The 16,453-nt window shown below is 37.9% G+C and overlaps 1 protein-coding gene across 5 annotated transcripts in view; it reads right to left on the bottom strand.

The window, feature by feature from the left end:
- The window catches only part of MBD5 (methyl-CpG binding domain protein 5), a 152,141-nt gene that overhangs the window by 61,117 nt on the left and 74,571 nt on the right, over positions 1 to 16,453 (bottom strand). For all 5 annotated transcript variants that reach the window (XM_076343140.1, XM_076343139.1, XM_076343141.1 and 2 more), the window contains exons 3-4: positions 7,573 to 7,710; positions 3,139 to 3,330 (exon numbers count right to left, since the gene is read on the bottom strand). The gene's annotated coding sequence lies outside the window, so the exon portion shown is untranslated. The remainder of the gene's footprint in view (positions 1 to 3,138; positions 3,331 to 7,572; positions 7,711 to 16,453) is intronic.

Here is a 16,453-nt window from a genome sequence, read left to right as displayed (position 1 = left end):
CGTGTCCAGAGAAGGGCAACGAGGCTGGTGAGGGGTCTGGAGAACAAGTCTGATGAGGAGCGGCTGAGGGAACTGGGGTTGTTTAGCCTGGAGAAAAGGAGGCTGAGGGGAGACCTCATCGCTCTCTACAACTCCCTGAAAGGAGGTTGTAGCGAGGTGGGGGTCGGTCTCTTCTCCCAAGTAACAAGCGACAGGACAAGAGGAAACATGCACCAGGGGAGGTTTTAGATTGGATATTAGGAAAAATTTCTTCACCGTAAGGGTTGTTAAGCATTGGAACAGGCTGCCCAGGGAAGTGGTGGAGTCACCATCCCTGGAGGTATTTAAAAGATGTGTAGATGTGGTACTTCGGGACATGTTTTAGTGATGGACTTGGCAGTGCTAGGTTAACGGTTGGACTTGATGATCTTAAAGGTCTTTTCCAACCTGAATGATTCTACGACTCTGATTCTCAAGCAAAACATGAGTGCAGAAAGTAAGAGACATTTTTAAGGAGTGAAGAGATCCTTATGGAAGGAGAAATTCAAGAAAAGAAGGTTTAGGGGAGATCTTACTGCTGTCTTGTCCTGGTTTCGGCTGGGATAGAGTTAATTTTCTTCCTAGTAGCTGGTACAGTGCTGTGTTTTGGATTTAGGATGAGAATAATGTTGATAACACACCAATGTTTTAGTTGTTGCTGAGCAGTGCTTACACTAGTCAAGGATTTTTCAGCTTCTCATGCCCTGCCAGCGAGAAGCTGGGAGGGGGCACAGCCAGGACAGCTGACCCAAACTGGCCAAAGGGATGTTCCATACCATAGGACGTCATGCTCAGTATATAAACTGGGGGAAAGCTGGCCAGGGGGGCCGCTGCTCAGGAACTGGCTGGGCATCGGTTGGCGGGTGGTGAGCAATTGCATTGTGCATCACCTACTTTGTATGTTCTTTTATCATTATTATCATTATTTTCTCTCCCTTTTCTGTCCTATTAAACTGTCTTTATCTCAACCCACGAATTTTACTCCCCCCCCCGATTCTCTCCCCCATCCCACTGGGAGGGGGGGGAGTGAGTGAACGGCTGTGTGGTGTTTAGCTGCCTGCCGGGTTAAACAACAACATGTCTTCAACTAGTTAACATGTGGTTAAGGAGAAGATGGAGCCAGAATCTCCTCCGACACCCACAGTTAAAGGACAAGCAGCAGACACGTGCAACATGGAAAGTTTTGAATACATATTAGGAAAATTAAGGCTCTGGGGGGATCTTCTCAATGCGTATGAATACCTGAAAGAAGGGGGCAAAGAAGATGGGGCTAGGCTCTTTTCAGTGGTGTCCAGTAACAGGACAAGAGGTAATGGGCACAGACTGAAACACAGGAGGTTCCGTCTGAACATCAGGAAACACTTTTTTACCGTGAGGGTGACAGAGCACTAGCATAGGTTGCCCAGAGAGCTGGTGGAGTCTCCATCCATGGACATATTCAAAAACTGTCTTGACATGATCCTGGGCAACCTGCTCTAGGTGACCTTGCTTGACGAGGGGAATTGGACAAGATGACCTCCAGAGGTCCCTTCCAACCACAGCCATTCTGTGTGACCTCCAGATATCCCTTCCAACCGGTATCACTCTACTGTTACGTGATAGTTCTGTCTCATGACATCCCCAGCTACTGGTTTTGCTAACTTCCACAGGAAACATTACACAGTGCTTCAGTAATACAAGCGTATCAACTTTTCATCCAACATTATGGACAAAAGAATCCCTTCACTTACACACTCAACAATTCGCTTATCTCACAAACCAGGTTTTCTTACAGACACTTGTCTTAGAACCTGTTCACATCGCAGATTCACCAAATTCAATTACAACATGAGAATAACATCCTCCTTGGAACGCCATGAAATCTCAAAGCCTGCTTTCAAGAATTTAGACTATTAAGTATGGAAGCCAGAAAAACAAATATTTTGAAATATAGCCACAACATTAGTTTCCATAGGTACAATTTACAAATGCAAAGGAAAAAAATATCACAAGATCTTCCAAATTTTCATAAAATCCTACCAAAGAAGATTGCTCTTCTGTTAGCTCTCTCTATTGAAAGGGACAGCTCTCTAAAAAATAGAGATTCAAAATGAGTTGCGAACATCAAGTATTCTGTGGGAATACTATACACATCGGTTCAGAGGTGATCAGACAGAATTCTGTATTTTCTCTGAAGAAGAAAGTACTGATAAGAATGAAAATGTACCAATGTGTTTAAAAACCTTATTTTGATGCAACAAATACAGTAAAGACACTACATTGACTCATTAAGATGTCCAAACAATCTATTGTAGATTGACATAATTTTATTTAAAAAATAAAAACGTACACATTTCTTCAACTGGGGCACTTCAGATTAGGGATCTCTTCAGTCTTTTCTGGAGGGATTTAAAAAAGCTTTGGAGAAATCTTAAAGCTATGGAATTAGCCTGGTATTTATAGCTCAGTTTCCTAGTGTGTTCTTTGAGCTTCCTAGGACGTTCTTTTTCTCCATCTGCTGGTTGTTGACATGGTGTAACCTTATATTTTGATTATGAAAATGTATAAGAATAAGAGCATTTCATTTTAACATTTTACTGTAAAGTTCTGGCTTCATCTCAGGGCAAGGCAGCTACGCTTTGCTACTACAATATAATGTAGGTCAAGAATGGTGCTGCATATTTTCTGATACAGATAACTGGAGTTCTATTGTTTAATTATGTCAAAATATATTACTACCAATTATGACTAATATTCCATATGAATCACACTGTCACAAAACGGTAATTTTCTTACCATTAAAATACTGTGCTTCAAATGCTGTTTCAATACAATCTGTTAAATCTAGGTCAAGGATGCTTTTTTCTTCTTTGTTCTGTTATTAAAAAGGTCCACATATGGGTGCACTGTCTATCTTGTACACAGATATGAATTGCTAAATTGTTTACTTTTCTACTTCAGCACCATTAAATGTTGAAGATGTCTGCTGTTCTTCTAATTTTTTTTAACATTGGCTCAAATCTTTTGTATTATCCTACTTGAAATACATTTTGTAACAAACTTTACTACCACAGCATAAAACTATCAAAATCAAAAGTTTCTCAGCTTAATAAATGCATTGATTTACTTTTGAATACTTACCTACATTACTCCTCATGGTCTTGCTTCTAGTTACCTTGGGGATCTTTAGGCTTCTTAAAATTGTTGACGCACTTTCAGCTTTGCTTTAGACAGTCTCCTGTTTAGATCTCGATAATGGGCTATGTCCATTGAGGCTGGCTCCTTGTCTTACTACACCCCTCATCTGAGGAACTCTTGCACCCCACGTTACATCTGTTGAGACAGTTGCATTATTTAAATTAAAGAATGAGCCAAATGTTTTTATTTCACTTTTCTTGATTGCTTTGTAAGCCCTTATCCAATTACTTTGTAGTATAAACTGTAATAATATTTGCTTTTAAAGAAGGGTAGGATGGCTCTGACTGGAACTGATAAAAAAAAAGATACCTTTTACTACATTATGGTGGTTCACTGTCCAGAAGAGTGAGCAGATTTCTATAAAAATGAGTATATGGATTTTTATGATGGAACTAGTACGCATACAAAAAAGGTCACTTCTTCAGACAACTTGAGTTGTACTGATGCATGCTAAAAACCTTCAACTACAAAGGCAAGAAGTCTAGGCTTTCAAGAGTTACGATACTGCAAATGGCCTTGGTTATGTAAAAGGTTCACCAGTACGGTGGATGACCTATTAAATTAGTCGTTGCACAGGTACACAGATACTGGTGAACCCCCACCTGAAACAGAACCTGGGTTATTCCATAACATCTGCCTGTTACTGAGCCATTTCCTTCAGAATCGCCACCAAAATGTACCTGCAGTCCTCCACTGGCTCAGAGTTAGTTAGGCTTCGATTGTGCCAGTTTCAATTTCTCTGACACTGAAAGGAGTTAACAGTCTTTGCAGGACTTTAAGTCAATTAATTAGTTCTTTTAGAGGTGAAATGGATTGGAGCTCATTAGGTTAAAGGCATATCCAAAAGAGTTAATGTAGGCCTTTAAACCATTATACCTGAAAGCCTGAGGACTCAGTAAGGGCACAGTTAGGGATTAGAAATACACATTTAACAAATTCAGAATTATTGGGGATTTTAGTTTTTTTTTTTAAAGAAATAAATCCTCGATTAAAATAGATGCAACATAGCCAATCAATGCTTTTTGAATCCTACAGAAAATCTAATGAATTTGTTCCGATTTACAGATCACATATTTGGAATCTCTTTTAAAGCCATTTGTCATCATAGTAAAGGTCTTGGTTGTTGTTGAAAAACCTTCTCCCCTAACAGAAAACCCGTTGATACAAAATGTGAATGAAAAATTTCAGATAAGCCAAACAAACAGGGTATAGGCACCTAAGTCACATAAAGTACATTGGCTGCAAGTACCAAATACAGTATTTACTATGATTGTTAAAATATCTTAGTTAAGTTTATAAGCAAAACCTTTTTGCTTTCTTCGTGATGATCTGCTGTTTGGCTTTCATTGCCTTTACTAGTACCAGTAATTTAACGGAGTTATCAGTTGATCAGCATCTTCCCAATTTAAGGGCAAAACTGGGGCACAGCATTTTGTAAAAATGGGTACCAAAGAGTCTTGGTTGTTTCAGACTGCATTTACCGACCCAGTAGAGCCTTTCAGCAAACAGTTTTTTTCATATGCAAACTACTTAGAAGAAAAATTATTAATTTGCTAAAAACCAGTATGACTTTGAAAATTACGCCCCTATAAAATTATGAATATACATTTAGATTGTCTCAAAGACTGGGCCACTAGACAGCTTCCATGTTTAAGCACTATATGTTTAATGCTTCTGAACATTACAGGGCTTACCTGTTCTTAATACTGAACGTTTTTCTGTATCTAGAATACTAACAAGGTACATCCAGTCCATAGGTATTATTAATATGATTAAAATAAAAAAAACCACCCCATACATAACAACAAAATGAATATTATTGTTATTAGTAAAATAAAGCCTCTTCCCCTTAGTTGAAAGGGTTAAGCAACTTTGTCGAACAAACAAAACTGTGAGTTTATAAATGCAAGGAGTCATAGGGCTCTAAACACTGAATATATATGACTGAAAAAAATACTGCATTTTAGCAGGTGAAGAATTGGGGTATTCAATGGACAGAGCTGCAGTAAAGGTTACTCGCAACGAAGTCAGACGCACCGTGAAAGGAGAACGATACAAATCTCATGGAGTTTGAGACACGCTGAACTCTCTCCTGTGAAGCATCCACAGGACTCGCAAGGTCAGGCTCTTACGAATGGGCTTTAGCTACTAGCTTCAGCTTATCAAGAAACTGAATGCCAATGTTTTCTAAATTACCCCAGAAATTCTAAGTCTTAAAATCTGACATATAAATGGCATAATTTAAACATAAGAATTTCTTCTTCAATTGTAGAAATGACAGAAATGTTTGTTTCCGCTGTATATAAGCTGCATGAAATATTTCAAAGAATGAACATTTTACGTAGATTAATCATAAAATTATAGATAAATAAGAATCCATGGCTTCACAACATAGCTTATCTTTACAGTAACAAAACAAATAGAAAGATGATATAACCTACCATTAAAGAATTTGCATACAAATATATTCTAGATCGTAATTTCACTATAGATATTACATTCTTCAGACGAAATTATTTATTAATGTTTAAACACATTGAAAGTATTGATAAGAGACATTTTTATGAAGAACTTCCCTTGAGCGTATAATGCTAATCACAGTAAACACTGTAAAACTAATTTACTGGAAACAATTTCAATAGATGGATGAAATAGCCCAAGAAGGAAACCTAAGTCATACTAGGGCTTAAAATAACTAGGTCATGTGGACAGTACTAAAGACTGAAGTATCAGTAAAAGAAGCTACTAATAAAAGCCTCAAGAAATCTACAGAAAAGCGTTATTAAAATGAATTCAAATAAATAACCTGATTTTTAACTTATGATATCTAAACAAAATAGTAACAATAAGGTAATGATAAGAATTGTCCATACTGAGCATACGGAAATGGAAACGTGTAAGCAAAGATGTAATTAAATTTTCTGCTGAAAAACCAGACATTACCTTAATTATGCATATGCCAGTTACAAACTTACTAGCATCAAAATACTAGCACCACAGAGACAGATGACCAGCTACAGAATACAGTTTTATAAATACTAAGCATAGACTACCGGCGATAATCAAAAGGCTCCTATATGCGAGCCAAGAGAATTTTTGTGGCTAATTCAATAGGCTCTGCATTGCTTCTCCCCTCCTGAAAGCCTTGTTCTCACTCTCCTTTTAACCAGCCTTCCCATCTTTCTTTGCCTATCAGAAACTACCAGGTTTTGTGATGAAGAATTAAGAATAAGTGTTTGTAAAAAAACTGCAAAGGATTTTTTTTTCAATTAAAAAAATGGACACTCGACATTGAAAAAAGCACTTCTACTTCTGACATCTGCTATTTAATGCAAGAAGGTGATTGTCACAGACTGTCCTAGCTGTTATTAAATAGCACTGCACCATGCGCGGAAAGACCAGTCTATTTTTATCATTCAGAGATAAGTACAGGACTTACACAGTGACTACAATATGTTTATTTTTCGATTGCATACATATCCGTAACAATAAACTTCCCAATGAGTTCTCACCAAGTTGCAGGAATCTAATGGTGAATGTATTTCTAGGGAAGAGACATCTGTTTTTTCAGTGCATGTGCTGCCTCATTTGCTTTGTGAGCTTTCTATTTACATAACAAGTCTGTGCTAACAGATTAAAAAAATCCTGTCCCCATCTAATCTCTTAAGATACATACAATATTCTTACAACTGTGGTATTTGATGCATCTAAAATTAAAGATACTCTACTTTTCATAAAAAAAATTAAAAATACCAAAAAATGATCTTCCAGAAACAGAAACAAACTCAATAACTTTTCAATTGTGCGCTGTCACAAATGATTAGTGAAAGAGAATGGCAGTCAGCCAATTCTCTTTTTTCTTCAGGTAGGTTTTAAATTTATTTCTTCTAAACCAATCAACTTTATTATCGGCTGTTTCTCAGGTTATTCTTCCCATTTACCCTGTAGCATAACTGAAAAATGCTCCTCCAAAAACGTATATTCCAAATTAGAGCCATGGGCTCCATGCTAGAAAAAAATGACAAAAGCTTAGAGACCTGTTTACAAGCATCCAGTTTGATTTGGTCTGATTTTGTTTTCAATAATTGCTATTTTTATTTTATTAAGTGGAAAAGTCACACAAAATGATATTTAGTAAGTGCATTGTCTTCCATAATACTAAGAATAAACACGGTATCATTAATTTCTAGTGGTGACACTGCATTACCACCAGATAAACAACACTGCCTGTAACACCAGCCTATTGGAAGCCCACCATTATTTTCTGACACATCAAAGAAAATAGGAGAAATGATTTCAAAATTTGAAATCACCGCATTTAGTATCCATATATACGTGACAGGAAGAGAAAGAGTGGCAAAGAGAGAATTCACCTACCTCAAATCAGGAAGACTGGTGGAGGTAATCCACCAGGTTTTGGTGGGTCTCTGAACTTTTGGAAAGAATTAGAGAAGTGCTGTGTCTTCAAGACTTTATGTTTCTTTGCTCGTTTTGTTGTGATAAAGCCTCTTCTTCCTGCAATAAAATACACGTTGTACTAAAACAAGATTTGCAGAAGGACAAGTTATCAATACCTGCGCTTCACGTAGACTGCACGGCTTCTCTAACAGACTGCTTCACCACACAAAAATGATGGGCGCATTCAGAAAAGCAAACTTTGAACAAAACTGGTGAGTTTACCTAGGCGCTCTCAGTAGTCAGTGAAGAAAGGTAGAGTCCAAAGTGAAAATAAATTAATCTCATCTGATCCTAAATACAGCTGTATTCTGAACTGCCCTCTAGAAGGATTCCTCTTTCTTCATTGACCATAAACACAAAATGAGAAGAATACCCCACTGTCCAAGGGCAGGGTCCAACTCTGGCCATATCCTCCACTGCTTTACACTTCTACAGAATTTAAGGCTATAGAAATAGAGCCCACACAGCTGGAGAATGGATAAAAGGACTTTTAATGAGATATTCTTGAGAAGATCTACCATAAAACTTCAGAGAACTCAAATTGTAAAAAAGATGCCCAGTTTTGCCTATTTATATCTAATTTATATACATACCTCTCTATATATACACTCACACATATATATAAATTAACATAAAAAACCCAAAGTAGCTTAAATACCATTGAAAGTAGTTTTTAGACTTGTAGGCATTTTTCCCTAAAACACCTTGTAGATTTTTCCCCTAAAACAAACACACAACTAATTCTGTGACTTCAACATGTGATGGAGAATCATGAACTCAGCCTAACCAGAGCCTTGTATTTAATTTTATTCTTAAAACCAGTATAAAGAGTTGGTGAAAATATCTTTGCATGATTATACTTGGAGTAACTACAGGGATCACAGGATTTTTAGGTTTCCCCAACGTAGACCTGGAACCTCGATCAATCCAGAAGACCTGGCTTAAATCAGGGCTCTGTTAGCTCCTCAGCAGAAAGCTTGAAAACTATGGGGACACCAGATTTTTTTCCTTACTTCTTCATTTTCCTGGAACTTGGGACTGTTCTTGAGGAGGAAATCCCGGAGGTGTAGCCCCTTCCTCAGGTTAGAGGGCACAGCTCAAGCCCCTCTGCTGAAAGGCTCCTCCTGCTCCAGGCCAGACACTGCAGTTCGGTGCTGCTCCCTCTCCTCCGCAGAGGCTAACGCTGGGCCGGTGAATCAAATAAGGGAGCCGATTTGTGTATTTCTGCCGGATTAGTCTTAACCTAGATCGGTTCCCTAATCTCTGTGGCTGGAGGAATGCTTGTGCTGGACTAGACGCTTAGGAAGGAGTGGCACATGGACAGGAATGAGTAACTAAGTGGAAAGAGCAGTGGTGAATTTGGCTCATGCCAGTCCAAAGTGCTTGGGTAAATTCAGTATGTTTGCCCATTTATTTTATTTTGGAGTACTGCAGTATTGAAAATATCTTTTCATCTCCTGTTTTCATAGGAGGACCTCAGTATATTTCATTGTTTAAATAAAAGTAATATTTAGCTGTCTACACGTTCAAAACGTATGATCCCAATTCTAAATTTTAACTGTTATTATACCAAAGAGCAGGTAGGCATGTCTAAAAAAATCTGTTTTGAGTACCTGACTAAAGTCATCATAACGCTGTTGGAAATAATAATCTTGCTTCCTTACTGATTAGAATTCACATATATTATCCGTATATTTGCTAGACACGGTATCTGGAGAAAATGAAGTTAAAACATAACAGATGACGTAAAAAAACAAGAAGCAAATATCCTACCTTCCAAGACTACCTTTGCATGAACATATGGCCTTTTCCAAGCGTACTGTTCTCTTGTATGACAACAAGTTGGCCATATTAATAAATCTCAAAACCACATTTTAACTGCCTAACAACACAATATACCAAGTGAAAAACATTAAAGCTAAAAGAAATACAATAACAACAGGCAGGTCTTTCAGAGAAGCTAATTTAAAAATTAGCTATAGCTGTAAGGCTAACATACTAACACATTTGTTTTACTTACGTGATATATAGCTATAAGGCTAACATACTAACATATTTGTTTTACGTATGTGATATATAGCTATAAGGCTAACATACAAGTATTTTTCACAGATTTGCAGCAGTGTCATTTGAGTGGATGTAGCTTTGAACAGAGAAGATGTAAGAAGGGATACTAGCTTTTTTTTTATCTCCAGTTACAGGGAAAAAAAAAAAAAGAAATGGAGTTGTAATTTGAAAGAGGAGAAAATCAGAGCCATCAATTTAGTCAATAGTCTCAATCCTATAAATCCTGCATATCTGATACTTTCATAAAGAAAGTGACAAGTACTAATAATGTATCTTACAACCATGAAAAGACTTCTATTTTATAAAAAGCCTTGGTTTTGACAGGAAAGGTGCACGCTTCTATTCAGAAACAGCATACATGCAATCTTCACCCGGCAATTTAAAAACTGAACGAAAACAATCAAATTGACAAACAGCTCAGCTTCCGACTATAAAGACAATCACTCTCATGTACAACCCTGGGTAATAAAAAGGTAAGCACAGTGCAGGCCCATGTGCCATGGCACTCGTCTCACCTAACTGCTGGTTGCTATGGCAAGCATTTGCCTGTATTTTGTACATTAAACAGTAGTATGTTTTCTGCTTCCTTGTTCTTGATATTTTGATGAAGTTAATACTCGAGATTTGGACCTGTAAGGTATGGAAACTGAAGGTTCTCTCAAATAATCGTGCATTCCAATTTATTTTGGTTTTGTGAAAACATCTTAGAATTAAAAATTAATGAATAATTTAAAAACTGTTTTCATTCATCTGTAACACAGCATTTTAAAAACTTGTGATTTATTTCCATTAGCTACTTTGCATACCTGTTGTACACGCACTTCTATTTTCTAGCTCACAATGGAAATGTAATCTGCTTTTCTCCTTCGCTGATCTTTAATTTAATATAGAGATAACTGTGAAACTGATGAGAACTGAGATGATAAACAATTTTAGTTCTGTATAATACCAATTTGTGTTTTCCCTCCTTTTTTTTCCTAAACAAACGTTGTTAGAGGTACAAAAGAATGAACTAGTAAAAAAATTTATTTAGTCATTACTACTGTAAACTAACAAATAACTGAATTCTTCCTGTGGTTGTCTCTACCTGAAACACAGTGGTATTTCAAAAGGTGTGTAAGAGCCAGCTATCAGTACAAGAGCCATCCTAATGAGGAGAGGACGATGTTAATCCATTTTCTTCTTGATTTCTATGGCTAATGTGAAGCCTTAACATACAAAATACAAATATGCAAAAGTGAACACATTATTTGATGAAATAACCCCAACAGGGGAGAGAAACAATCGTCTTCCCAGCCCAGGGGTCCCCACCAGACCAACTGCAAACTCAGATGTCATCTGCTGACAGAAAGATCCACCACAAAACTTGGCAATAGTCACACACCTTTTTTTGTTTTTAAGACCAAAAAAAAATATTTTTTTTCTTTTGATAGGGATGTTGTTTCCACTATCAGCAAGTGCATACAGTCCCCTTTTCTCTCCCACACATGAAAAGAAAGAATTTGTACACAGCTTCATTTGTTTGCTGCATCACATCTTGACATCAGAAACTAATAAAGAGAATTTGACAGCGGGGTCAGTAGTCCTGGATTATGACTTTTAACCTCTCCTGCACTTCGTAATGTATTCGACTTGCAGAAACAGAGTCTCAAAAGCATATTTACAAATTGCCTAAAGGCCAGTTACAAACATTATATGCATTTTCTTTACATTAACGTACATTCTTTTTTTAATGCTTGACATGGATGAGGCAGAGGACGCACAAATGTTGCCCTGAAAACAGCTGAACCAGTCTCTCCTCCTGCCCAGCTTTCCTGCTGTCCCTCCAGCTGCTCGTGTGCTTCCACACCGTGCTGGAACTCTTCTTTCACAGATAAGGCCTAACTGAACCCACCAGTTATGATTCAGATTATTTTATATAAAAATATTTGTGTTGACACCAAGATTGTAAGCTTTTCCATTCCTCTAAGAACACGGCGTAAGCAGCTGAAGCACTGTACAAATAACTGAATAAATATACCAACAGCATAAGAAGCAGAAAAAAAGGATACCTGGTCTTTAAGATTAAACTGTTATCCAAAGCCTCAAACTCATTAGGAAAGAAGAAATTTAATGCAGCAAGCACACCAACAGTTTATATTTTTGTCTCATGATACTTTATCATCACGTAATAAAATGTCTTCTTTTAGACATGACAGTATGCCATTGTTTAAAATTAAATCCTCCAAAAAGAAAATAACATAAACTTTCCTAAACTATGTTATTTCTTATTTAAAAATTCTTGGCGCAATTCTCTGTAACTGGCAAATCTTGATTATTTTCAACTCTCATGTAGGCCAAATGCTGCCACCGCAGTTGACAGGAGGAGGACTCAATGACTGGCGTCCAGCACAGACTCTTTGCATCAATTTTCTTCTGGTCTGGACTCAGGCTACAACCAATGCTGGTGTCAGAGAAATCTGTTTTCTCCTAAATCTGAAATATTATGTTGTACATCTGAAGTTCACATAGAAAGAAATCAACCCACCCAGGTACACGAACACCGCCACATGTAAATATTTTTTTCATTGTTACTGCTCAGGTATGAGATAATTGGAAACTCAAAGAAACTAAGAGAAAAAGGAAAGGAAAAAAAAAAAAAGATTGTTGCTTCACAATTCTCTCATCACTAAGCTTTTTAAAGAGGAATTACCTTAAGGAAGGTCAGGGAATAGCTTTCACCACCACTGACTGCAGAGCCAATGGTTTTCATGTCAAATTTTACTCTTTGCTTATTTAGTGATGTGAGCGACTTCATCACCGTAGCACTCACACTTTCCATATTCTTTGCTTCTATCATCCCTCTATGGCTAGAGGGTGTTAATCTCCCAGTAAAATGATAACCAAAGTCGTCATACACACAGATTTCATTACTCAGTATCTCCGCAGCGCTTTACAAGGTGTTAAATGTTGTGGTGCTACAGAAAAGCCTGGACAGTGTGTACTACAGCAGTTATCCCGCCTGAAACTGGAAAGGCTGGGAAAGTTCACAATAAATTTACATAGCGAAGGAATTTCATTTCACTACCCAGCACGTACCATGATGCCTGCTGAAGGCTGCCTCCTTCACCGGCGAGGAACATTCATCATTGCGCTTCCTCTAAGTAGTTCTTTCAAACTGACGTTGCTACTAATTAGTACTACTAATTGTCCAATTCATTCATAAAGTATCAGGATGGTATTTTAATAATCCCCTGACACAGGACTCCTAAAGCAGGATTCAGTTTCTGGAATTCTAATTCTATTCTTGCTAAGGTTAATAGATGGTTTCCCACCGAGTTTAATATAATTCACATTGGATCACTACTGAGTCTATATTTATATAAAATGCCCTACTATTTGAATCTGTTTGATCATTTTAAAAATATCCATCTTATTTATTCATAGATAGAGATCAAAATTCTCTAAAAATTTAGCCTAGGATCAAACGATTTTTCAGAAAGCTTCGATAGATTTTATGAAGTCTGTTTTTAAGGTATTTCTAAGTACTATGGTACTAAGTCATCAAACATTCCTCTGATTTTTAAAAATATGTATCTCCTGCTGCAAGTAGCATAAAACCAGACAGACACGTGAAATAACATTAAGCTGCTTTAATGACAAACGTACCAAATGTCACTGGGGGGACAAAAAAGTACCCATCCTCTTAAAAGGCTAATAAAACTCACTTCTTTGTTGCAAGGTTTTCTGAAGCCTTATGAGTTTGTGAAAAGGCCAGAGATGAGAAAAATGCCTCAGACAATAGTTAACATATAAACATATCTAAGACCTCACGATGTCTTAATGTATTTACTAATTTGGAAGCTTTATGGTGATGTTGGGCAATTATTGATACATACATCATGTATTGTTCTGGCCACCGCTATGATCATAAAAATAATTATCCTCACTGCAGAATTTGACAGAGCAAATTTTCCCTGAAACCACATTTTGAACACCAATCCGTACTGAAATCTAAAAATATTAATATCTATATAATACTCTATATAAATATACAATATGCACATTATGTAATTACACAAAATAATAAAAAAAAAATCCTAATCCAAGAATCAAATAAAAAGGCACAGAAAGATGGCAAGAGGAAAACATAATTTTAATCTGATTACTACTAAAGCAAAATTTTTTAACTTTTTATCCATGGAAAAGTGATTTGACAATAGCCTATGACTGCAGTGCACAGAAACATCCTAAGGTCAATGAGAAAGCCATTCATAAAAGTCCAAACTCTGGACTGCCCTCAGAAAGGTTTCTGCAGAGCGGGTCAGCAGTCAGCACTGCAAACCTGCCAGAATCCTTCCAGCTTCCGACTCAGAGAACGCCGTGCTGGGCAGGCCATGAAAACCATGCTCTCGAGCACACGATGGAAGGGATGTCTAGAGAACTCATCGAGCTCGGTGGGTATACCTCAGTTCCTCTCCTTTGTTTCTGACATAGGAGTAAAGCACAAATCCTCTTGCATGTCTCCCCTTCTTCCCCTCTGGCAGAAGCAGCCGTGATGCCTTCAGGGCTTTTGCTGGAAAGCTGGTTCCTGCACTCTCTCGCCAACAACCCCTCTCGCTCCTCCACCTTTTTGTCTCCTCACCACACTTTTGCTCTTGGATCTAATCCCCCCCCAACGTATCAAGTAGAAAACCTGCCCTTAGTACAGTCCTGAAACTCTTCCTCATCTCCCGCTCAAGTCCTCTCCTAAACACGGTAGCATATCCGACCCTCATACCAGCTGAACTTACTCTCTCTTGCTACTCATCCCCCACATATGATTCTCCATTTCTTTAGTATCTCTCTGGGAAGTCTTATCAGGGGAAAACTTGTCCCAGTGTATTTCCTCAGCCCTCACCCAGGCTAGAGAAGCACAATAAGGAAAGCACGCACCTTCCTCCAGGGAGGTTGTTGATAACGCTAGAGCTAACTAGAGAGAGCTGCAGCTGGCGGAGAACATCACTGACGGGTATGGTCATAGGCTAGTTTAAGCAAGCGATGGATATGGAAGCATTTCTAGTCACCTAAGACTTTCTTCAGTTAAAAGCGTAAAAACAGACGAATACCTAAGCTGGTAGTTTATGCATGTGAAGCGAGAACGAGGACAGTTCTCCTAATCCACACCTATTCCTTGCTTCCTTCCAGGCTGGCACTAGGGAACTGCTCTCCCTAGCAGCAGGCTGCACCTCAGCAGTCCCACTGCCTTCCCGTGGCCATCTCCCCATCACCATTAAGAACCCGCTCCCTAGAGGTAAGATTTCAGCCACAGGAGAGAGTATTTCCAAGCAAATGACCAAGCAATCCACAACGGTCTCTCTGGCAGACTTAGCCTCGGTCACTGGTCGGATTTCCTGACGTCGCAAAAATCAGGATGACCAAAACCAAGCCTATTTCCTAAAGCAGGATGCCATCCCGCTGTATTCAGTGAGCTGGGAGGTTGTAAGTACTAATGTAAGAGTTTTAGGGAGGTAGCAGGTAGGGCTGCCTTGGGACTTGGGCATCAGTGGTGTTTTCTGCCACACCAGGCCATCCTCACTTTCTGGCAGGCTGTCTCATTGCAGCAGTTTGTGATTGGAAAAAAATATAAAACAAATTCAGTGGCGATGATTGCAGTATTAGCTACAGCTGACACAGACGAAGGATTACATTAAACATCTCCTACAGCAAGTTGATCATAACAGTCATCCGATAGCAGTAAGTTAATTAGATTCTGATACTTAGTTCAATATCCTAACAGAGATACTCAAGCATGTACTCAGCATTTGCAATAGTGAAAGAGTGTCGGTGTAAAGCTACCGGGGAGGCAATAAGCACCTTTGCAACATAGTTCTTAATCACCGGGGGAAAAAAAGAGTAATTCCCAGATCACTGCATAAATAGCCGCCGATACCTTTGCACTCAAAACCAGCTGTTTGACTGGTTTGTAACTTTTTTCCATTTGCAGATCACTACAAATAAAAAGTTTTATATCTTCCAATTCCTATTTTAATGCGGTACCTTTGCAATACAGAATTATGCAGGCTCAGGAATAATGAGTGGACAGAGGCGTGTAATTGGTTTATTGGTGTGGTTTGCACACTTTATTATGCAAAACAGAAGTGATAATTTTTATTTGATAGAATTTTATGTTGTTTTTACTCTGAGCAATTCACCAACAGGAAAGAACAAGGTGGGTTCCCAAGCTAAAAGTTAAGGGTGCCAACGTATGACAAAGTCATAGTCAAGCTAGTCAAACTGCAAATGAAAAAAAACCAGAGGAAACATCACATCATTAAAAACTTGTAATAATTTTTCAGAAAAAACTTATTACACAGCATCATAAATTTACTATCCCTTTGGTTTATTTAGATAACCGAATAGCTTCTGGGGGAAGAAGATGAAAACAAATCTAGAAAGAATTGCCTTAGCAATCCCCCCATGAAAACACACTCCACTCCCCCTCAAGACTTCCACAAACCTAGATGCAATTTTTTATCCCACGTCTGCTCTATAAGCATTATTAGACAAGAAAAAGAGGGGACAGTAAAAGCAAGCATTTAAAGTTGTCAAGGTGTTTGACAGTAAATCAATAATAGGAGTAGGTAAAAAACAGTTTTTTTAAGTTAAATACACAAATACACGTTGAAGGACTGAAGATGGAAAGCTATTGCAACAACAACAAATCCTTTAAAAAAAAACAACCCAGATTTAACTCTTTTCTCCAAGTTTGTTA

This window comes from Aptenodytes patagonicus, chromosome 6 (genome assembly GCF_965638725.1).
Source record: "Aptenodytes patagonicus chromosome 6, bAptPat1.pri.cur, whole genome shotgun sequence".
NCBI classification, from domain to species: Eukaryota; Metazoa; Chordata; class Aves; order Sphenisciformes; family Spheniscidae; genus Aptenodytes; species Aptenodytes patagonicus.
The sequence above is the reverse complement of the archived record's forward strand: the minus strand, read 5'-3'. Positions and strand labels throughout refer to the sequence as shown.